Source organism: Etheostoma cragini, chromosome 14 (assembly GCF_013103735.1).
Source record: "Etheostoma cragini isolate CJK2018 chromosome 14, CSU_Ecrag_1.0, whole genome shotgun sequence".
Classification (NCBI taxonomy): Eukaryota; Metazoa; Chordata; class Actinopteri; order Perciformes; family Percidae; genus Etheostoma; species Etheostoma cragini.
The window spans coordinates 19,546,665-19,559,998 of NC_048420.1; the positions used below are offsets into that span (position 1 = coordinate 19,546,665).

The 13,334-nt window shown below is 38.0% G+C and overlaps 1 long non-coding RNA gene across 1 annotated transcript; it reads left to right on the plus strand.

Annotated features, from left to right (window-relative positions):
* Window positions 1–4,066: 4,066 nt before the first annotated feature.
* On the plus strand, window positions 4,067–12,946 carry LOC117957169. Its single transcript, XR_004659446.1, has 3 exons — window positions 4,067–4,079; window positions 9,738–9,741; window positions 12,857–12,946. It is a non-coding gene; the product is annotated as an uncharacterized LOC117957169 (long non-coding RNA).
* Window positions 12,947–13,334: the final 388 nt, after the last annotated feature.

Here is a 13,334-nt window from a genome sequence, read left to right on the forward strand (position 1 = left end):
TCTGACACAGAAAGCCACATAGCTGTAGTTGCCCTAGGATGATGTTCCCTCTTTGTGTGTGTGTGTGTGTGTTCTTAATCCTGCATCAGATTTACCCCTCCCCTACACCTTCCCCCCACTCTATATCTAGGTCTGGCCGTGACACTGCCGGCTAAAATACGTTGGAAGAAAAGCAAGAAAAAAGCTACAGTTTAACAACTTAGTTGTTTTTCCTTTCTGTCTCTCTGCATTGCTTACCCGTAGAACGTTTGCTCTCTAAATAAGAATTCCCCATGTCACTCATTCTGAGTGAAAACTTGTGTAGATGTATCTTCAGTTTTAACTTTTTTTAACTAAACAATCTGTAAGTCATAAGCTAAAAAACTGCAAATTCATTTAACAGACATGAGTTGGGTCTCTACTATAAACTTGTTGTCACAAAAATGTCAAAACACGCTTTTACTATTTTTTACTAACATGAAATACTATGTGATGTTGGTTGTGTCAAAATACACATTCCTGCCCAGCATCTTAACTTAAAAAAAAAAAAAAATCATGGTTTGTGTCCCACCAATCAGGAAATATCTGTATAATACCAAATAATAGTGGGTCGCCAGCAGTTTGAGGACACTGAACGTTGTGCTTTGCCGATTCAGATTGTTTTGATTGCTATAATAAAAGCTACAGATTTGGTTCAGTGTTTTGGGATAAGACAATTGTATACAGATAGTTACCCATCATCAGTGACAGACCATGGAGTCAGGACTTTGGAGATGCTGGGGTCCTAGTTCTCTCTACGAGCAACTAAACACAGCTCCTAAGTTTGAGTGATGTTTTGGATACCCTTCAGAAAGCTACAAATGTCAACCATAAAAGCCATGAATAAGTGTCCAAATTTGACGACAGATTCAAAACCTGAATAAAATGATTTTATGGGAGTTTAGGGTTAGGGTCATGGTTAAATTTGGGGGCTTCACTGAAAACAAGCTTAAATTGTGCCTTCTCAACATCTTGACTGTCTACGTCTGTCGCGGTGCATCAGTGTCATGCCTCATTACCAGAGAATATTTGGAAATGTTAAGGTCCTATCTTATACGTCAGCCATCCAGAGGAAGTGAATCACATCTCTCAGAGTTCAGCCAGACCGAGGCTGACAGGCGCCGCTTCACTTACAATAAATAAACAATGTTGTGAAAGGGGAGCACCCCAAAATCTGCCACAACGTGCAAGTCACAGGTTAAAGTCATTTGAACTTTTCCTGCCAGCACAGGACAGTACTGGCCCATTTCAAACAACGGAAATTATTTGTTTGTCAATAGATGGGTTTGGTCTGGTCTGTACTGTATAACCTCTGTTAAATATAATGTATTGTCCCATTGGGGGAACACACCTTAGGCTCAGAATCCCATTCAAAAAACATTTTTAAGTTCATGCATTCAATTGTAAAAAATATCAGGTAACACTTTACTTGAATGTATCTACATAAAACTGACATGACACTGTCATGAACACATGAACCCTAACCTTAACTTGTCATGACAAAACTCAATGACATTTACTAAAAGATGCGCTATGTCATAAACGTTTATGACTGTATATAATGTTTATGACACATTCATGACAGTGTCATGTCACTCTTATGTAGATACCTTCAAGTAAATTGTAACCACATTTATCAAAAAATAACAGTATGTTATATAACATAGATGAAGTAGCGGATGCTTTTATCCAATGAGACTAACAATATTTGCACTGAACCATGAAGATATCACCCACAAATTGGAAGAATCATGCGAGTAAAACTGCTTCAGGCGCTACATTTTAGAAATAAGAGATAGAAAAAGATTTTTATTTTTTTCAAGGGCAAAGGCACAGCCTGAACAGCTGAGTTTTCAGTCTGCAACGGAAGACGTTTGAAGGGTTTTTGATGGTGTCAGTGGGGAGCTTGCTCCACCATTGTGGAGCCAGGACAGGAAACAGTTAGGATGAAAGTGATACAATGGATAAAACCAGTAAAACCGGAATATTGCACATGACTTTTATATAACGATAACATGAGTAATTGCAGAGTTGCAAAACACCAAGCATATTAAGGAATGATAAGACTTGCACAGTTTGGGATACGAGCCAGAATTACACAACCTACATAAATAATAAAAATGCCATCTTGACTTTCTGCAACTGATCTGCAGTGGACTGAACACAGACACTTTGTGAAGCCGGCATCAATAGACCGGTATCTGGTCTGATCTTTGCTACCTGCATGATATAAAGTCTGCAGGTGTAGAGTCTGACAGCAGTATAATCGGTACCTGACCTTGGTGGCTTTGGAATTCATTATTTCAGTTTTCCATCTGGTGTTTAATGACGTCTGTAAAAAAAAAAAAAAAAAGTTTTCGAGTTCCGGAAAATGAAACAAATCAACTCAAAATCCAGCATCATGCAGCAGAGTCTTAGGCTGTAATCTGCTGATAAAAACCTCCATTTAAAGACCCCCTGTGGGATTAAGAAGGGGAGAGTGATGCGCTGAGATGACTGAAGCTGGATTTCATAAAGAGCAAATCACAGTACGGTGGTGATCACAGGGTGGTGATGGTGCAGTGGGTATGTCAAATATATAGTTACTGTGTATTCTGATGCTGGTTGCTATAGAGCTTATTACTCTTATTTTCCATTTTCTGACTGACCTTCATATCACACAGAAAGAGAAACCCATGTTGTCCAGCGTCACAGTGGGTCAATTATATGCTGTCAACATGTGCCCCAACACACACCAGTGCTTTGAGCTAACGTCCAATTAGAGCAGCAGCAGGCACTCGGATCAGCTGACCTTCATGAGCGTTATTAAATCACGCACAAATTGTGTACTTTTGGATAACAAAAATATGACAAAAAGAGAACACTTGTTATTATTTCCAACATGAGAACTGTATGTTGTATTTGTCTGGTGTTGTATTCTGTCTATTTATTGTTTCATGTCTATGTACAGCACTTTGGTTAACCTGGTTGTTTTTAAATGTGCTTTAGAAATAAAGTTTGATTGATTATTTAATTGTTTAGGGATGGAACTAACTGTTCTTTTTATTATTGATTTAGCTGTATGTGTTGATTATTTTTTGATCAATTAATCTTTCTATAAATTGTTGAAAAAACAGTAAAACAAGTTGCTGTAGATCCCTGCATAATGTCAAGGATTAATATAAAGAATTACAATTTCCTTAGAAAATTAACAGAATAAGAGATTGCAAGTGTAACCCAAAGATATTTAATTATATATATATATATAAAAAACATAAAACATATATAAAATATATATAAAACAACCACAAAGTAAATCCTAATTTTGTATACCCCCGTGTAAATTAAATACTTCAGAAATAAAATATTGTATAATTTTATAGAGACCTTTCGTACAAAATCAACATAACTTGTAAGCATCCCAACGTAAAGCGTTGTCCAAATGAGGTACATGTTGCTGCAACGCAGTTTGTGCGCTCGTCATTCAACCTTGCAATAGAAAGGATATGAAAAATTATATACCGAGCCATTTTTTATATTGTCATTGAAAATATATCGCCTCACCCTACGATCAACTCATCCAAAAACAAAAAACAACAACATTAAAAGTGGCAGTTTTAAGATCAAGTAAAAGCTATTGCGGACAACATCTGAAATCAGATATGGGATGTGCTCTCTATCCATCTAACTATATCTATATATTTATATCAGGACATCTCTATCTTCACATCAGCTGTATGATGTTGTATTGATGTCATACTGCAGCAGCATTAATCCAGTTACAGACCAGTTAGAGCTTGCTTCTTATGTAACCCCATCATTTGAGTGGGGCATCACGATTCTTCGTCTGCATGAGGTCAGAAAGGAAGGAATAGAATGAAAGGACACAAAGAAGAACAGAAAAACATTGGAGGTTATGCAGAAGTAAAGCCATCGCATTCATTGACTTTGACTCCTCAGGCCAATGTATAACTGAGGGTGAGTGTGCATGCAGCCATGCATCCACTCAGAGAAGCTAAAGAGCTTTGTGTTTCTCTGCTGCTGGTCTTGTGGTTTAAGAGAAAGACTGTTTATCAAGCCGAGTGACGTCAGTGGTCTTTGTGGCAAATGAAGAGTGACCTTAACAGAAGACAAAAGAGCAAATTAAAGAAAATAAAGTAGATACAGACAAAGTCCGGATTAATATGTTAAGATGATTCAACGCATCATCAATCTGTTTTGTTGGACAACTACTAACATTTGTAGTATTAGGTTAGCATTCCCAACTTGGACTGTTGCATTATTTTGTCTATTTCTCTAAGAAGACATTATATCATCTCCTTTTTTCCCCTCACAGCTGTTCATAGCATCAGCAAATTAAAAAGCTTTTTTTTTTGGGTGTGCATATGGTAAGTTCCCTTACAAAACAGTTCTTCAGGGTTATGTAAGCGTCTCCATGACTGTAGCTGAAACTTTACTGAGCTCGGCATCAGCCACATTTCCTCCACTAACATTCTGTGTGCAGGAGGCATTAAAGTAAACTGATTGATGATTTGTAAACATAACTCAAAAGGATGTTGAAGAAAAAAATAGTGCTAATTGCAGATTTTACAGATTTATCACACAACTTTACAGGCCTTCACAAATGGCCAACAAATATAAAAAAGTGATCAGCTTTGCTATATAATGATGTCATATATGACAACTTATTAGTCACAAGTACTTTTACTAATACAGTAACTCACTGGAATAGAGTATTTCTTTCACGGTTGTTTCAGTACTTAAACTTAAGTAAAAGGATCTGAATACTTAGATTCTTCTGGTCATTATGATCCCAGTTCTGTTCTCACAAAGCTTCTTTGTTTTGGCTTAACAATCCCTTTTCTTAACATACTGTTCTAGCACACTGAATAACAGTTTAACTCCTAAATGTAAGAAGAATAAAAATACCAGAGCTACACAATGTAATCTGAATGCATTTTAGGATTTAATACCTCTGGTTGACCCAACAGGTAGACCATATAGTATAGGTCTAGTCACTTTTAGGCATTTTAATGCGTTACCTATTGTACTTTTAACCTCTACAAGACAAAAATGTGAAATATGTACAGTATATGTCAAGACTCTCAATGCCTTCCCTGTTCAGCCTGTACCTGAACAAGACCACGCTGTAGGTTTTAAATATATTCAAATGAATCTTCTTACTGAGGATCCAGAGAGAGAGACGCTCTGTTCCTGCAGCCATTTTACATACCACAGCTGGTTTACCTGGTGTTTATTGATAAAGCAGCTTTAGTCGCTTGTTATTTCAACACTTACATCACTGATTTCCCTGAAAAGTCATGACCGCTATCAACTGCCTGAATATTTCCCCGAATAACTGAGTTTTTTCCACCTTTGGGTGTCTCCTCGACCTGTGGCGCACATGTTAAAACAAGCAGTATGCATTTTTATTGATGTTACCAGAATGACTTTAGCCAGGAGGCCTTTACATCCTGTCACGGGACTGAAATGATGATAGATGGTAAACAAAAGGCCCACTCTGCAGCCCTTTGCACTTTGTTAGTAACAAGAATGCACAACCCACCCCATCTTCTCAACTATGGCTCAGTGATGTGAATGCACATGCTCTCTTTGAAGCACCACATGAGATGAGTCTTGTGGTTTCACATGCGTTCAGAAGACAAACGATAGCAGGAGAGAAGGAGGTCATCGATCCGGTCAGTGTCAGTCAGATCCAGACCGCCAAGGAGTTTTCCCTTCGTGAATAACAAAAGAGTGCTTCACCTGGTGTATTGTGTCTAAATGTTGTCACACTACGTCAGTTTTAATTCTCACACACACACACACACACACACACACACACACACACACACACACACACACACACACACACACACACACACACACACACACACACACACACACACACACACACACACACACACACACACACACACACACACACACACACACACACACACACACACACACACACACACACACACACACACGACATTTTGATTAGATGATGTTATGAAGATAGAAACTTTATTTTGCTACTATTACAAGCTATTATCCAGCAGCAGTATGCAGTACAGTATACACTAGAATTACTTCCTGGTTTTGTCTTAACTTATGGTTGCTGTGTAAAAACACAATAACGTTTTTCACGACATGTGTTGCAGCAGCACATCAACTTGATGTTTAATTTCTCTGAATTTTATATTATTTTACTAAATATTTTATTCTTTAGTATTCTTTACCTTCTATTTGTTAGTTGCTTTCTGGAGGGAGGCACAAAAGATTTTTTACCACACGTTTCACTGTGTATGATTGTGCACGTGACAAATAAACATGATTTCTTGCACTGACCAACTGGTCAGTACGATGACGCAGCTTACTGTTGAAGTCAGTGGTCGGCGACCTTTCCCACGCTCTATCACTTCTCATATCCAAATATAGGCCAAGAAACAAAAGCCCATGCGGTTCAACTGCTGAATAATTTATTTAAGAGTCTTTTTATTTAACTTCCCTTTTGAACACAAATACATCCATTATATGTACTGAAAGATCAGCCTACAGTAGAAGGCAAAAAATTTAAAACTCATGTTCCCATTAAAGCTTTAGTGCGTAACTTTTTCATATAACGTTTGTTACATTCAAGCCATTGCCAAATGAGTTGCTACAAAGCTACTTAAGACTAACAACTCCCCACAACTCCCTTTGTATTTATCTGTTCAGAAGATTGGGGTGTCCGGTGACTTTTTCCATGCAAAAAACTCAACTTAAGATAACTACCTCTTCTGAAGAGTCCTTTGAGTTTTTTTTAATCCTCTGTGTCCTCCTTGGCTACTAGCAACTGCGTGGAATAGGGGTGGGGGCGCGTGCTCAGTCACGTAAGGCTGTATCATGTGGATGCGCTGACACTTTTATTGTCATTATAATTCCTCATGGGGGCGACAGAAACTACAGACTACGTTGTTAAAATTGTTTTTGTAAAATTTGTATTAAAAAAGTATCTTTCAGAAAACCGGTATCAAAGTCACAGTTTTGGTATTGAACATTTTCGAAAGATACCCAGCCCTAGTTCCCATTAGGAACGAAAGTTGTAGGTTGGCAGTCCTTCCGGTTATATCATATAACTAGTTAGATATTTGATCAAATGTAGTCTCACAGTGATCACAAATAGCAGATGTCAAACCACACAACTCAAAACATTCTCACTGCTGCAGACAGGAAGACAAATTTACGGAGTTGGACCACTTAGTTAGTAGGACCAGCTAAAGCTTTATATTTAAGTGTATCATAATTTAAATTACAGTATTATTTATTGGTGTATCCGGTTATATAGTTATACAGTGTTTTTGACCTGTCTGATAACATTTATAATATGTTCTTAGTTTGTGGTGCTCCACATTCATTCATCGTCTTTGCTTAATTAAAAGGATACAGAATCCACTTATGTACTTTCAAAAACACAACGGCGTTGACTAATTCATAAGCCAAGATTTTTTTAAATCGTTGCGGCTCTCAAATGTCCTTTGAAAAGAAGATTATGCACTTGTTTATGTAAGCCTTTCAAAATGTCAAGTACTTTCAAATCTTTGCTCAGTTCAAGCAGACTGAACTGCTTTAAGATAAGGTTTAGCCATACATTCTTTTATAAACATAGAACTACTCTAAAAGCACATTATTTGCTTTTCTGCTTAGTTAGAGGAAAAGATCCATGGCTAAACATGAAGTTTAGCAAACAGATAATAACAAATGATGTCCACAAGAGCTTCACAGACCACTTTGGTGATGTCTTCTTTTTGTCTAATAAACAGTCTAACCACAAAAGATACAAAGATCTTTGATACGCACGTCTGGCATATTTGCTGGAAAAATCAACACATTTATTAATAGACTAAATAAACTGTTTCACCTCCACTGTAGGTTAAATAGACAAACACTGCTGAATTAAGTTTACTACAGTTAAATATCCCAAAATGTTTAGTTTTTGGTATTGATCCCCCAGAACATGACACGAAATTTCAAACCCTAACATGCCCAGTGAAATGAGTAAAAAGTTAAATTAAAGTTAGCCTTGCCCCATTTTTTATTACCTCCTCTAGCTTTTTACCATTGGATGTGCAAACACACACACAAAAACGCATGTCATGTTTTTCGGGAAATGTGCAGGGATTCTTACTATTCTACCACTTGCTGCTTCAGGCCTGCACCTGCTCCTTGTATCTCCTCTTCAGAGCTTTTCTCCCTAAATCTGTCATGTCAGACAGGCTCATTAATATTAAACTCACGGCTTTAGGCTGATGTAATCGTCCTCCTCTAAACACCCGCCAGCACTCTGAAGCCTAGCATCAGTGATGTCATCCAATGCTTAGTGGACATGTAACAGTACATCTGGATGAAAACGCTCTGCAAAATGACACTGTTTCAATGTCTTCGTTTGACATTGATCTCAAGCTGTGAAACATGCAAAGCACCAACATTGACTTCCTGGCAGCGTTGCCGCATCGTTTTTACTTCCAGTAGGTTCGGAGTGAATGGTACATCCATCAAATTAAAAGCTGAAGAAAAAGGGAGTGCAGCTTTAGCGTTTCTGCTTGATTAATGACTTAAATGATTACTACTAACAATTTCCCATCTGACATTTCTGGGACACAGAACTGATTAAGCCTCTTGGATTAGAGGCAAAACATATTCAAGACATCTTTGATTAGAGCCAATCACCTTTGGATGTTTTAGATACAGAAACATCTTGAAATTATTTTTAAAAATAAAAGAAGCTTTTTCACGGTACACTTGTATATTTTTGCTCCTGCCCTTTTGGCTGACTACAGTTACTTCTAAATTTCTGCACAAGGTGTAAAGTAAGGGAAATGTTAGGTTACGACTATCCCACTATGATGTGTTCACAATGTCATGTTGATGCAGATTCTTTGCCCTTTGTTTGCAGTTTTTAGCCACGCTAGTGGCAAGTCGGTCTGTCAGTCGGTGAAATCAGTTTCAGAACTTTGTGTTCACAGAGGATGATTCGTCATAACTACACTGCACCATTAGCTGCAAAAGCAATTCTTTGCGTCAGATGTACTTTGTGTTTAGTGGTGAATATCAAAAGGTGACCATGTTGCCATGCTAAATTAAGATGGTGAACATTAGTGATTATACCTCGTAAACAAGTAGAACTCAAGAGTCCCGCCCACAGCGGGTTCCAGAAGTAAAAATACAAGGCGATTTCTGCATCAACAATTGGATCATAAGCCATAAAATCGTAACCGTCGATGGTAGACTTAAAACCTGCTACGACATGACTTAGCAATTGTGTAAGTTCATATAGATGCCAAAACTGCATTGTCTTGGATAAGTACTTCATTACCCACAATCCTGAACAATCCCACAATCCTATGATAAGTAATTATACAAGTATATGATAATCTTGGAGGAGAAGCGGGACTGTTGAGCTTTATTAGTGTCATCATTGAGAGCATTTAGCTCAAAGCACCGCTGTGCCTAACTACAATGGCTGTAGTATAACCATAGACTGCATTTATTAATATTAGCAGTCTATGAGTGTAACATAGCAGCCTTTCTTTAGTTTGTAGTTTACCTGCGTTCCCTATAATAAGTAGTCCTTCAGATTCTAGGAAAAGCTTATATTTAAAAATTAAATATGTGCGGTATGCGACCCACACTCACATACACATCATTCCCAGCAACCCACCGCACCCCTGTAATCCTCCCCAGTAATGCCAAAGTTAGGTAAGACCACAAGACGTATTGTGTAACTTTCCCAGCACAAAGCGTTTAGGATAGCCATTTCATTCATCTTGCTCACTGGTCTGCACACATGCACACACACACACCGAGTTATGGACGCATGATTGCACAGACACGCACAAATAAGAACATAAACACTTATACAACAAGCTATCATCACAGAATTGGCAGATTATGACATTTCTAGTGAAAACATTATAAACCAGGGTAAGAGAAAGTGGTGACATTAATGATCTGACCTTTTAGTGTTATGTAATGTGTGGCTTTCCTGACATGTGAAAAAAAAGAAAAGCAGGGGACTTCTGAGAAATACATGCAAGTGAGTGTGAATGAGCAGGCTATATTAATATATTAAAAGACTAGCCAGATGCCCTACTATAATCCAAGCAAAGCACAGTGTCCTCATTAGTGATAGAAATGGAGCCATCACATTTTAGTAGTGCAGTGAAACAGTCGGCCTAAACTTCCCTTCCTCTTGCCTTTCAGAATATTGAGGGTCATTTGTGGGGTCAGTTTGAACTACAACTCTGACCTCACTGTGCTTTTACAAACACACGTCTTTGTACCATGAAGATAAATACCCAGAGCTGTTAAGTTATCAGGAGATTTGCAAATGCACCTATCTTGTCCGACTCTTTTTAGCGAGTAGCTCTCAAGCGAGTGCGACGGTCTGTTTGCGTGTGAACAACGTTGGCTGAAAGAGAGGCGTGAGGCGTGGAGAAACATAACGCATTTAACGTGTGCTGGTAAATATACCATCTCCTTTTAAACCTGTAAAATTACCACCATGTGTTTCTCACACAATACTCCGTAGTAGATTGCCAAGAAGTACTAAATAGTACTAAACATTTAGTAATAGTACTAAATGAATTTTTTTAAATTCTGGAATGGATTAATTATGTATGTTTTATTTTATATTTATTTTTATTATATATTGCATTACATAGCCATGATCGGGAAAGGATGAAGACAAAAAAAAAATCTTATTTCACCAGCCACCTTCTCATATGAGACAACAACCAGAAAGACAGAATTTCGGTCAGTTAACAGTCAATTTTACAGAGAGGAAAGAGAGAGAGAGAGAGAGAGAGAGAGAGAAGACCAAGAAACTGTTACCTTCAATTCATATTACTGGGAGATTTTGTCTTTGCTTATTATAAACCTTCTTCCAGATCTGGGGACATGCTGCACCTCTGGACGCGGCAAGTGTGACTCAACATTTCACATTTAGGATCTCACGGTTCTTAAGACGACTAAAGTGGCTCAGCTTGTTTCTATTTATATGGTAGTGGATGATAAGCTCTTCCATCTCCAGAGAGCATGTCTTTAAATCTACCTTCACCTAGTGGGTGACCCTCAAACAGAGACGTTTTTGGAAAAACAGTTTTTGTATTAGATTTGATTTTAATAGGGACCAGCATTTCTTAGATTCACACACACACACACACACACACACACACACACACACACACACACACACACACACACACACACACACACACACACACACACACACACACACACACACACACACACACACACACACACACACACACACACACACACACACACACACACACACACACACACACACACACACACACACACACACACACACACACACACACACACACACACACACACACACACACACACAAATCTGGTTAAAGATAGCAACAGGTGTTCGCAGACTGGCCTACTGGACAGATGGAGCATTCTCAATCCCTTGTCTCCTTGCTCACCGGCTTTATGTCCTTCCCACCCTAAGAGTTCAGTTGGCTGAATAGTGCTGAAGCAGGGAAGTGGTGGACAAACACAGCACAAGTGCAGATCTGTAAGAGACAGCATTTTAGACCATCTGCTCTTAGATGGAAAGTTGTGTTTTATAAAAAAAACACATTGTGGGATTGACTTCGGTTTCAAACAGAAACTCAAGTACAATTTTAAACAAGACAAAAGGTATTTACTGCCACATTGAATTTGGGGTTGCCTTCCATATCAGGGTCTGAGTCATTTTATCTTAATTTGTGTCATTAGGGCTGCAACAGACAATTATTTTTGACTGTCTCTTGTAATGTGTTGATTTTTTTTTTGTTGGAGTGATTGATAAATGGTTTAGTTTGAATAGTTTTGTTTTTAAAATAGTGAAATATGCACATCACAATTTCATCTTTAAGGGGACGTCTTCAAATTTCTTGTAGCAAATACTAATATTTTGGGAACAGTGAATGTTTGAGTGATGTTTGGAATTTTTGCTTGATAAATAATCTAAAACATCAAACCTTTAACTATTAGTTCAACATTTTGGAAGCAGGTAGACCAATTTAGCCGTCTGTGGACTGAGACAGGCCAGCCGTTTCCCTGTTCACAGTTTTTATACCAAGCTAAGATAACAGTCGTCTGGCTTCAGCTTCATATCTAAAAGACAAAAATGAGAGAGATTCAACTCTTAGCAAAGACGTAAATAAGTGTTTTCCCAAAACCAATAATTTAATCTACTATTTGTGATCATTATTCCACAATGACCACCGGTACCTGTGTATATTTCTAGTGCAGATTTAGCTTAAATCCAGCCTATAGAGGGCATCACTTGAACGTCTCTTTTCTGGTTTCTTTTGTTGTTTTTTTGCAATATCTCCATTGAGGTTTCATTGAATGTTTATATAAAGAGTTTTAAGACTGGAACAAGCCAATGAATTGTGACCATAAAACTGGAATTGGCGCAAAAGAACATTTTGAAAACGGCAAAGAAGGTAAAGGTGCCAGACTGTGTACAGAAATGATCATACACTTTGATGGTAGCAGATTGCTTTAGCCGTTTGCGGGTACTGTAAACATTTCCAGGGTAACAGCAAGCTCCACCTATCAGAGCCGTCGCTGTTACACTTAGGACTGTGGGTAGTGTGGCACTTCTTCATGACATTACAAATAAAACATTTTCTTAATGCTGTAATGCGTAGTTTCTGTCTCCCCCGCGAGGAATTCTAAGCAATGACAACAACACTGTCAACGCATCAAAATGACGCAGCCTTCGTGATCACTCAAGCTTCTGTGCGGGAAAGTCACTGGAAAACAATCTTTTGTGTGGAGCTGAAAGTCTTAATTAGCTTTTTAGCAACTCATTTGGCAGGGGCTTGAATGTAATGGACATTCACTAATATCAAAAAGTCACATACTAAAGCTTATAATCAAGGTTGATATCAAACAGACTTCTAACTTCAACAGGAGCATAAACCTTTGTCGAAAATCCTGAGCTTGTGGTCAGTCTAACTTGGATAGTTTAGACATTAAGGCTAATAATCAAAATCCGTATGGAGAAAAAGAATGGGATTTTCACTTCTGGAACAACACTGTTGAGCGCTATAACAGCCAACATTCATACATAGTCGTTTAAATAGTACATCACAGTTAACTGGGGGGGTAGTCAAGAAAAATTACATTTTAGTGTCAGGAAAAGTCCAAAAAACAAGTAAACTCTTCAGTAAGATCTGCAGTGACAAATAACCACGTCTGAATAAACATATCAGCCTGTTTCTGCGTCACTCCATCTCACACTAACTCATATCTGTCTTACA